Raw genomic sequence first — 12117 nt, 5'->3', positions numbered from 1 at the left:
TTTTAAGCAATTCTCTTGCTGATAATCAGTTAGGTTGTTTCTACCCCTTGAATTCTTAGCCTTAAATTTCCTACTGACCAAGACCAAACAGGGCCAAGTTTAGGTACATTTTTAAGAAACAGTTTGCAAAAAATAAATGACCTGCCTCTGGTGAATAATTCCAATAGAGTAGAAATAATAAAGATCAAGAGTACAAATATCTAATATCTATATGTAAATATTTTAAAGGGTTTCCTTCTTGTAAGAACAGAAAAAACTAGAAATTTTAAAAAATATGCTCTATAATCTGTGTTTCTTCAAGGAGTCAGATGTAATACTACAGTTAATGAATCTTTAAAAGCTTTCAAAACCAGTATTTAAACTTTAAAATACATGAAATTGTTCATGCTAAACTCTGACAAAGTTAAAATGAGGAAATAAGTACAAGGTCAGAGGAGGAAATGAAACTATGTAAGTGTTATCACCATTTGGTCAGAAACTCCTTTTCTTGGAGAAACATGGTTATAAAAATCTGTTCCAGGATGAAAACTTGGCACAAAACAACCCAGTCTTACATCACACTTTCTAAAGATTAGGGTGGAGTAGGGAGGGAAGAGATTAAAATTGGGAGGTAGGAAAAAAAAGTCGTCAGAAAATAAATTTTCCACTGATGTATAACTGTTTTAAATAAATGATTTGGTTCAGCTGAAATTTGGCAAGGTAGTAGATTTTAGTCTTTTTCAAGAATGACCTCTATTTTATTGAAGCAGTTCATAAGAGATAATATTCACAGACAGGATATTCATTCCCTGTTATGGTCCTAGTTACGATATTATGTTAACTCACCATTTTCTGTTTTGAACTAAAGGCTTCTCCATTCATTAAAGTCATTTGTGCTGCTAGTGAAAGAGAGCTTGTCCAAATTTTAACAAGTACAGAAAAACTCCAACATAATCATTATTCTTGTATTTTGGGAATCAAAATCAGACATACCAAGAACAAATTACATGCCCTCAAAATAAAACTTCACAGTAAAATGTGACAACATTGGTGTTAGATCTTTCCTCCAATAATAAAGTGTAAGGGGTTCCACTTTATGTATGAATTTTACACATAAAGAACCTGAGTCAATACCTTTTTATTAATAACACCAAAATTTGCAAGAACTAGGTTACCGATTTAGTTGGCAAATAGTTACCCTTTAAAACTATGCTATGGACATAATATACCAATACTTTTTAGGGAGAAGATGAGATAGAATAACTTTATTTTTAAAGCCTAATTGACATATCCACATGTAACAGACCAATTCCCAGATCACAGAGTAGATAGAAACATATTGGTATGAGGAAACAGTGGAACATCTGAGAGCCAAGAGCAATGGAAGTAGAAGTGCGGTGAACCACACTTGTTTCAGGGAGGCTGAGGTCCAAACACGAAAGGATTAAAGGGAAGGTAACTGAAACAGCAGGACAGTAGGAAATAAAGACTTGAAGAAGTTCAGATTTTAAGGCACTATGAAGAACAAGACTAGATATAGGTAGTAAAAGAAAGAAATAGGTCTAGTAGATACAAGAAAAAGCAGTGAATTGGATAAAGCTGGTGGGTAATCATTTATGAGGAAAGGTAATAATTTACTTTTTTTAATGATCCCTTCTATTTCCCCCCTCCCCCTCCCCCTCCCCACCCTGCTGGTTTTTTGCGTGTGTTTTTTTGCTGTCTGTGTGATCTTCTGTATCTCTTTCTCTTTTTTGTCTTCTCATCTTTCTCCTCTAGGATTCAACAGGATTCGATCCTGGGGACCTCTGATGTGGAGAGAGGTTCCTTGTCAATTGTGCCACCTCAATTCTTGGTCGCTGCTGCACTTCACCTTGACTCTCCCCTTCATCTCTCTTTTGTTGTGTCATCATCTTGCTGTGTGACTCACTTGCATGGGCACTGGCTCACCACGCAGGCACTCAGCTTGCTGCGCAGGCACTTGGCTCACTGTGCAGGCACTGGCCCACTGCACAGGCACGCTTTCTCTTCTTTTTCACCAGAAGGCCCCAGGGATTGAATCTGGGTCCTCCCATATGGTAAGCAGAGGCCCTATCACTTGAGTCACATGTGCTTCCTGAGTTTACTTTTAAGCAAAAGAATGATGAGATGAGATTTGTCCTTTTTGATACTACTCTGCCTGCAGTATGGCACATAGATTAAAATGGGGGGAGAAGTACACTGAGAGAGAACAGTTAGAAAGTTATTTCAGTAGTCCAGCTGAGAGATGACAGTAGCTCAGAAAACAACAAAGATAAGTAAAAAAGAACAGGAAAGTTCCAACAGCTACACAGCTAGAAAATCACTGGAATGTCATTCATTCAAAGCAGATTCAATATATAGTCAATCCTTGTGGAAAACTGGAATAATCAAAACACAATGCAGAAGAATATCTAGCAATATGGCCAACTAAAGAGTCCTCCTGCTTCAAAAATATCTAAAAATGCTGGATAAAACATATCTATCTCTCTCTCTTTCTCTCTCTGTATACATATACATATACATATACATATACATATACATATACATACACATACACATACACATACACATACACATACACATACACACATATATATACACATGTTTAGCTAAGTGCTCACCAAATTAAGGAGAATTTCCAGGAGTACCTATCCCTGGTTCCATTACCCAGGTTCAGGTGTTTGGGACACATGGTATAAAGGGAGCTGTGAGTAAGCCAGGTATGGGAGGCTTCTCAAACAGAAGAATGAAATATGCAATTTTTAAAAAAAGATTTATTTCATTTATTGCCTTCCCCCCTCCCCCCATTGTCGGCTCTCTGTGTCTATTCACTGTGTGTTCTTCTGTGTCTGTCTGTATTTTCATTAGGCTGTTCCGGAACTGATCCTGGGACCTTCTGGAGTGGGAGAGAGGCAATTACTCTCTTGTGCCACCTCAACTCCCTGTTCTGCTATGTCTTCTCATTTTCTCTCCTCTGTGTCTCTTCTTGTGTCATTCTGCTGCGCCAGCTCTCCACGTCGGTCGGGACTCCTGTGTGGGGTGACTTTCCTGCATGGGCTGGTACTCCACCTGGGCAACTTGCCCTCATCAGGAGGCCCTGGGCATTGAACCCTGGACCTCCTATATGGTAGATGGGAGCCCAATTGGTTGAGCCACATCCATTTCCCAAAATACGCAATTTTCTTGAAAGTCCTGTCCAATAAAGAGGTACTGCGAGTGTCTGAGCAAGGCACTGATATGACTCAAGCTCTGCTTTGGAAAGATTAATCTGGCAAGAGTAAGATACTTGGAGGATTGAACAAGATTAGAGGAAAAGGTGAGATGAATGTGAGAGAAACCATAGAGGTAAAAATCAAATCAACTGGCAATGGTTTAGATGGGAGAAATAATGGAGAGGGGATGGTCAAAATGGGCTGGGGTCACCAGAACAATAATAAAATTCTTAATGAAAATAAAGAAAATAGGAGAAGAACAGGCCTTGGAGAGTGAGAGATGGGCAGTGTGGTGGTAAGTTGTATTTTAGATATTAATTTTAAACGTATAGTGAAGCTTCAGAATGAAATAGTATAGAAGGCATTTAAAATGTAGAACTGAACTCTAAATCAAGGGCCTGTAAATAAGGTTTATGAATTAGCTTCAGGATAGGATATGTGATTCTCAAAACTGTGTCTAAACATTTTTTTTGGGAAAAGTCCGTGATTTTAATTAGATTTTCAGAGATCTGTGTCAGTCTTCTATTCCTTTAAAAATAGTCTACCTTTTAACTTTACTTTTTAAAATCTCCTCTTTGTATTCAGTATTTTTAAGTTTCATTATGATGTGCCTAGATGTCAATTTTTTGTGTGTTTTGCCTATTTGAGATTCATTGTGCTTCTTCAATCTAAGACCTGTTATCTTTCATCAGCTCTGGAGCTTTCTCAGCCATTTTCTCTTTCTAATTTCTCTACTCCTACTTAAAACATGGTCCAATATTTTAGTTAACTACTACTAAATAACAGTCAGTGTCCACAGTTTTGCTATTGAGATATGGTATTAAACTGAAAATCATGAACTTCTCATGTTGATGGAAAAAAAAAAATCTGCACAAAACACTTGAGTTATTTAGTAGAAAGGTGCTAGGGCTGATTTTTAAATGAAGACATACTATATCTTATAGTTTTCAGCTAATTATCATGCTGTAGAGAGGGGGACAGTATTTAAGAGTAAAAAAGCAGAGAACTGCCCAAAGATACAAAATAAATCTAAGACAAAGCTTAAGGGTCAAACAAGTTTGAGGAGCATGTAACAGTGAGATTTAAGTTACCCTAGATTTACACATATTTTCTTTCTAAATATGTAATTTCTGCCTAAAAAGGAAGCTAGATAAAAACAATGATATATCACTAACCCAGGCTGCTGGGGACATGGGAGTTCTACACTAGCATGTTTCCAAAAATATGATATTTGGGGACTGTTTGACATGCTCCCCTCCCCAAAACAAATTCCATTCTAGGCCCCTGCCCCCTTTTATTTTGTAATGTTTCAAAGCAGAGGCTGAGCTCTTAATCTTTAGGGAGGCATAGGCAATACAAAAGGCCAAGCTCACTAATGAAAACTTGCTGAACTTACTTTTCTGAATTCCATTCTAAGTCACGAAGAACCCTTTTGGCCCTGCTCCCAGGCTAGTAAAACGAACATATCAGGTCCCTAGAGGCTTAGACAGCTTACTCCACTAAAACCAAATACACATCTTCTCCTGACAGCTGGTTGTCTTAGAAAACTCAGGACTGTATATTTATCAAAGGAAAAAACCCTCCAGGAGCACAGTATTTATCACAGGATTATCTCAGTGACTTAAGTAAATATGAATAAGGCTAAATTAAACCATGTTTACTATGATGTCCTATTAGTTAAATCCTGACACAAAATCACCCTAAGAATTTGGGGTCTCTTTTTTGAGACAACAGATGTAGGATTTTAAAATGCAAGATTAAAAATATTTTAAAAGCAGATTTTTTTTTCAAACCTGTAGTTATAAAACTTTTCTAATTATTTTAAAAAATATTTTGAGCATCTAACATGAAAAGTTAGCATTCCATCCTGTTAAGATGTTGAAATGCAGTATTAAATGTAAATAAAAGCACAATATATTGAAACCATTTATTGCTTAAAAGAAACTCTTATTTTCTGATTTACCTGAATTTAATATCTTTATTCCCCAGATATTCTAAGTAGTAGTATTTAATTTTCAGCTTCCCCCGAATTTCCATGGATGCTTTAGTTAACTTTCAGCTTATATCAGCCTTTGTGGATTACAGAGTATCCAAGTTTCTAGTGGCCATTCTGTTGCCAGGTATATAACACTTGAGTAAAGGTAGGGTAAGGGAAGTTGGAGAGGTCAAAACAGGAGTAGAGGAAAGGGTACCTAAGATTGGAATCCTACTTACCAAACCCAGAAAATAAGCCTGTAAACCCTGCCCACAAAATAAAGCACCATCTCACAGAACCATGACCAAGGGACCATAAGGGAAACTAATCTGGTAGCCAGCTGCCTGGCACAGCAAAGAGAAGTGGCAATGGAGACCACTTGTCTCTGCAGGTATAGAGATGCAACAGCTCCAAAGCTTTCTGCCCTTCCATTGGGGGTGGAAGCTGAGCTTAGACAGGGGTGAAGGCAAGGCCAGCATGGCAGGAGATGGGCTATGGTTCACCAGCCCTAACCTGCTAGAAACAGAGGCCAGAGGAAAAGAGGAATACCTGTTCTTAGAGCTGGGACCTTAATCATAATTCAGGAAATAAGCTACCCTCCTTCCATGGACTTTTCACCAAACATTAAAAGAAATGGAATTGAGGCCCAGGGCTTTTGGAATACAGTTAGACAGCATAGTTTCAACCATGAGACCTAATAGACACTCAAAGTGCTTTGAAAACAGACCAGTGAAATTAATGCTCACATAATGAAAATTGGGTGCATTTGGATGAATTAGGAATAACTCATGCTCAGTACTGGGAGAGTAACTTGAGAGGAAAACACGGCTATCAAATCAATTTGATAAACATTTATTGATTGATATTTCATGTGCTAGACTATAATGGATCCAAACCTGAATATGCATTGGATCCAACACTTAAGGAGTTTATAGTCCAGGGAAACAATCTGACAACACGAAAGGGGAAAAGTGCAATCCTGTCAAAGAAGCTGGTAGTGCTGGTCAGGAAAAGTTCCATGAGGGGGTGGCAACTAAGAAGATCTAAGGATCAACAGAACTTTGACAGCCTGCAGTCAAGAGGAATAAATTCAATGTCTGGTATAAGGAGTAGCCCAAGCGAAGGTACAGAAGTGAAAAAAGACAAGGTGTGTTCAGGAAAAAAATATAGATACATACACACACACACGCACAACAGTCTGGCTGAACAAAGGGATACACACACAGTCCAGATTAGGCTGGAAAGGTCAACTGGGACCATGACACAAAATATTTTGAATGTCTGAGGGAGACAAGCACTTAATTCAGCTTGGCAATGGGAAGACTTTGATGGTTTTGAGCAAAAAGGACATTACGTGGCAACAAATGACTAAACTCAGCTACAAAAGTAGAAATGACAAGAATGAGAGACATTGTGAAGAAAGAACTGCTAGTGCAGTAGGTGCCTTTGAGATGTTGCACTTGGGGCCTTAAGAAAATGGGAGTGTCCTGAAAGAAGAAGGACAGTAATGAGAAAACATCAATTTATTGGGGGAATGATTCTATTATCAGACAATTTTCATTTGTTTTTAATTTTTATTTTAGCAACATATATGCAACCTAAAATTTCTCCCTTTAACCACATTCAGATATATAATTCAGAGGTGTTAATTACATTCACAATGTTGTGCTACCAACACCCTCATCCATTACCAAAACTCAGACACTTGAAGTTTGAGGTGTCAACTAAACACAAACAATATGACACCCAGGCCCAGAGCCTCAACAGACTTCAGCTCCTACACTTTGACTTATCGGACTTACTCCACTCAGCTAACATGGAGTTGAAGAAGGTCAACCACCACAACATGGAGCCTAGAGTGTCTACAACTAGAAGCGGGAAGAGTGCATCCAGTACCCATGTGGAATCTAAGCCCTCACTTGACATAGGTGTGCAATGGACACAACCAATCCAATGTCCACAGAGAAAATGTGGAATGGGTGTGGGAACGGTAGCCATGGGGTCTGCTGGGTGTGGGGAACGGGAGGAAGAGATGAGATGTGGAGGCGTTTTCGGGACGTGGAGTTGTCCTGGATAGTGCTTCACGGACAATTACGGGACACTGTAGATCCCCCCAGGGCCCACTGGATGGAACGTGAGAGAGTCTGGGCTATGATGTGGATCATTGACTATGGGGTGCAGTGATGCTCAGAGATGAACTTACCAGGTGCAATGGATGTATCACGATGATGGGAGAGAGTGTTGCTGTGGGGGGAGTGGGGGGCGGGGGCGGTGGGGTTGAATGGGACCTCATATATTTTTTTTAATGTAATTAAAAAATAATAATAATAAATAAATATTAAAAAAAAAAAAAATAAACACAAACATGTCCATCAGGAGGCCAGAAAGGAGATCTGTAAGCAGCGAAAATAGCTGGGATTAAAAATAGGGATCTGGGAGTCATCCACAGACATAAAGCCACTCACGAGGTCTAAGGATAAAATGTTCACAAGTTAATGGGTAGAAAGGAAGTAGAGGTGGTGAAGGAGCCCTCTTAAGAACAAAAGGGCATAGAGAAAAAGAAATATATTATAAAACACATGCTAAGAAAACTCATTATGAGGATCAGAAGGGATGATAAAGAGGAAAGCAGTTTGAATATTTTAAAGTACTAAACAAATGCATATTTATTATTGTTACAGTATTACATCTTTAATCTCTAGAAAAGCCATTTATCCTTATAAGAGCCACACTTTACAAAATTTTCCAAACCCCCTCTCTACTAAGTGAAAGGCAAATGTAATTTTGCCCTCCCCTGAACTCTTACAGTACTTGATTCACCTTTTCTTAGATATTTTTGCAGCTCAAGTAGCACTATCTAAGCAGCAACCATATGCCAAGCACCATAGTATGAACTTTCAAATATATCCCCCCTTGCAGTAAATGAAACAGTAACTCAGATTTGTCTCCCTTTACAGAAGAAGAAAAAAAAGTCAAAGAAGCTAAGTAATTTGAGCTAAGATTGCTAGCCAGTAAGTAGAAGAACAAAGGGTTTCTAAATCCAAGTCTTCTTGTGTCTTTTCTGCTAAACCACAAGTTGCAACTTGCCATATTTGTTCTTATCTTACTATATCATAAGCAACATAAGGGCATGAGCCACATCTCATTTATTTTATGAGGTGCTCTAAAGCACCTAGCAGAGGCCTTATACTTGGTCAATTCTTATTGCATTCTTATTGCCTGATAGAATGAATGTATGCACATGTCCCATTAATGGGGAGCTTTTGTGAGATGGTAAGCTTTGAGTGTTTATTTCCAAGGAGGACTGCAACTTAACAACAAAAAGTTCTAAAAACATCTTTCACAGTACTTGTGAAAGATGCCACCTGGCCTGCCTTGGGGGCTGAAGTTCTCTTTTTATCCACAGAGTGGGAAAAGCACAGGGAGTGACAAAGCTGGTTTTCTCCAAACCACTCCCAGAACTGGCTCAAGCCACACCTTTCAGGGAAGAGAAATGTGCAGCCTCTTATCCCATTTAACCTTTGGTTTCACTACTCAAACTGCCAACAGTCTGGGGAGGAGGGAAAGGTAGATCATGTTTTATGCCAGCTCTGATGATGTAACCTACAAATTCACAGCTTTTCTGCCAGGGTAAAAAAAAAGGTAACTGGCTTAGAAACAAGGTTTTTTCTTCCCCTCCAATATTCAACAAAAATCTGTTTTGCATAACTTGTTTTCCTCTAATTCAACTGATTGGTTTTGGTTCCTTGGTAAACAAATGTATAGAGCCTGAAATGTGTATTTCATAAATGTCCCTTTTGCAATAAGAACATAAAGTTCTCAGAAGGCATTTATTTTGCAAGTCATATACACGTGCAGTGGGAGACCAGGAAATGCTATGCAACTAAATACCAAAAGGGCGTGCTGTCATGTACGACAGGGCTGCCAGAGACACCAGAGGAACCATTCCAGGACTCTGGGCAAGCAGTCGTACTTCAGAAGTGGGATTGCATTTCAGAGTTTCCATCAAATTATAATACCCTTGGGAGTTTTCTACCCGATGTCTCTGCCAGATGTTCCCTTTTGTAGGGATTGTCTAATTTGAGGACATTTGGTATTCATGTCCCTAGAAATCTTTAGGGTATAGCAAATTGATCGCTTTCCTATGTGTGATGATAAGATCCAGAAGTAGCCCTTTTCTTTTTCTATTTATGAGGCTCGTTAAAGTGAGCATAATATCCTTACCCATGACATGGACAAGCTGAGACAGAGATAATAGCCAGACTGGAATGGGTTTCTCCCAGGCTCAAGATATTTCTTTCTCTGTGACCACAGAAAGCACATGGTAGAATGAAAGCCTTTCTTGCCAATTTTTACCTAATATGGATAAGACTATTGGTTTCTTCTGAGTCTCTGTCAAATGCACTGGAGAGGGCTTGGGACTTCCTAGAAAGAACTACAGTAGAAGCCAAAAGGAATATAGGTCTAACTGAGGGCAAGATTGTGGCACTGGACTATATGGGCAGGACCACATGAGATGCTTTTACCATGACTAGTGAAAGACCTCTCCAAGTCCGAGTCTATAATCAATCTTTTAATAGCTAAAAGTTGATAGCATAGAGTGAAAACATAGAAAACACATGAGAACTTAAAGCAATATCAAAGATAGTACAAACCCTCCTCACTCAGTTCTCAAAACATATCCATGATCTTGGCCTTGTTTAATGACATGACTTCTGTTCTGTCCTTGAACCCGGTAACAATTAACCAAAGGAATTGATAACTTTAGCAAATATGTAAGCCCTTAAAACATCATGCCCCAATTTTATCACTTTCTATTCTAGCCTTTCTCTAAAACCTCATTTTCAAAACTTCTATTCAAAGATGTAACGAATTTTGGTAGTTTTCATTGGTATTATAAAGATGGTTCTACCAAAGTGAACTTGTGTGAACCAGGAAAACTCTCAAAAGCACCATTTTCAAGTTTCTTTGTAAGAATTACTTATTAACCTAGAATACTGCCAATTAGGCAATTGTTTACTCTGTATTGCATTTGTGTAAGGCATCAAAGGAGTGAAAAGATTTGTTCCTTGCCCTTGAGTAGCTTGCATTTTAGCAAAAGATAAAAAAAATGTACATCAGTAACTATAGCTATAGTGGGCAGATTATAATAGTGATATATATTTAGTGTTCAGAGTGGGAGAGCTAGACTGAGCTCTGGGAAAGGCTGGTAGAGATGGCATTTGAATAAGGTCTTAGAAAATGTAGACAATTTCAAAAGGAAGAGAAGGTTAGAGAGAGGCATTTTACACAGAGCAAACAGCTTTAATAAGGGCACAGGGGCAAAAGTGTACAGGTGAGGGGAAACGGACTTGGCCCAGTAGTTTGGGCGTGCGTCTACCACATGGGAGGTCCGCGGTTCAAACCCTGGGCCTCCTTGACCCGTGTGGTGCTGGCCCATGCGCAGTGGTGATGCGTGCAAGGAGTGCCGTGCCACGCAGGGGTGTCCCCCGCGTAGGGGAGCCCCACGCACAAGGAGTGCGCCCCATAAGGAGAGCCGCCCAGTGCGGAGGAGAGTGCAGCCTGCCCAGGAATAGCGCCGCCCACACTTTCCATGCCGCTGACGACAACAGAAGCGGACAAAGAAACAAGACGCAGCAAATAGACACAGAGAACAGACAACTGGGGAAGGGGGAGGGAAATAAATAAATAAATAAATCTTAAAAAAAAAAAAAAAGTGTACAGGTAAAATTAGAGGACTCCAAGAAATCAGATCTGGCTGAAGAACAGGCTGCATGAGGGGAAGTGATAGGAAACTGATCTGGAAAGCTAAGCCACGATCCATTCTTAACATAAAAGGAGGCAAAAAAAATGTAGAAAGCTAAATCTAAGAAAAAATAACTTTGAAAAGATGCCCTTCACTGATGATTTTCCATATCATATCTTCCATTTTTAGAATGAGAAATCTTTTCTTAGCAAGTTTATTTGCAAACTAGGTGTAGTAACCTCAAAGAAATATAACCTGGGTGCTAGAAAAACTTTCTCTAGCTGGACATTTATTGGCTACAGCTTAACTAGTATTTCCTCATTACCCACATCCTGTGATTGTTTCATTAACTCTCTTTTCTCTTAACAGCCTCTGAATTTAACTCAAGTACCTCCTGAATGACTTCTCTAGAATTAGTATTTGCTCACTTATTTGCCTGTACTCTTCTCTGTAGAAGTGATTGCTAATCAATTACTTGCTCGTTTACTTTTCTCCCATGAAATAGATGAATAATAACAACACTAATAGCCACTACTTGCTGAGTGTTTGTTATAGTGGCAGGGACAGCAATTAATACTTTATGAACAGTATTTAATAGAATCCTCAAAACAACACTAGGAAAGGGTATTATTATCCCTATTTTACAGATGAATTAACAAGCTCAGAGATGTTAAATATTGTGCCAGCTGGTAAGTGGCAGACCCCAGGTTTAAATCAGATTTGTTTGACTCAAGAGTCCTTGCCTTTTTCCATATTGTTATACTACCTTTGGCACCCTTTGACCTCTTACTGATATAGATCAGGATTTTCAATTAAAAAATAAAGCACTCATCAAGCACCTGCTACTATAAACCTTGCATTGGGTGTTGTCAGAGACACATAAGTAAATGACAGATCGCTTGTTCTATAGAGGCTCATATCTCCTATATTTGGGTATGAACAATCTGTGTCTTATATCACAAAGTATTATATATATATTGTAAATGGTGTGTCCATGATTCAGGAATTAGAGCAACAAAGGTCAGAAGGGGTGAAAATGGCTTTGTATGTGAATGTTGGATGGTGACCTCATCTACTTGAAGATTGAAATCAGTCAATCCTGACTAAATGACTTGCAGAGAACTTTAATAATACATTTCAATCAGAATCTATAAAAACTGTCTGCTGATGAATAATCTGTCCTGTCA

At 38.8% G+C, this 12117-nt stretch overlaps 1 protein-coding gene across 4 annotated transcripts in view; it reads right to left on the bottom strand.

Moving 5' to 3' along the window:
• BABAM2 (BRISC and BRCA1 A complex member 2) overlaps nt 1–12117 on the bottom strand; it is a 569726-nt gene that overhangs the window by 223764 nt on the left and 333845 nt on the right. The gene's annotated exons all lie outside the window — the stretch shown is intronic.

The sequence above is a fragment of the Dasypus novemcinctus genome, chromosome 25, assembly GCF_030445035.2.
Source record: "Dasypus novemcinctus isolate mDasNov1 chromosome 25, mDasNov1.1.hap2, whole genome shotgun sequence".
Taxonomy (NCBI): domain Eukaryota; kingdom Metazoa; phylum Chordata; class Mammalia; order Cingulata; family Dasypodidae; genus Dasypus; species Dasypus novemcinctus.
Note: the sequence above shows the minus strand (reverse complement) of the source record. Positions and strands in the feature narration are given on the sequence as shown.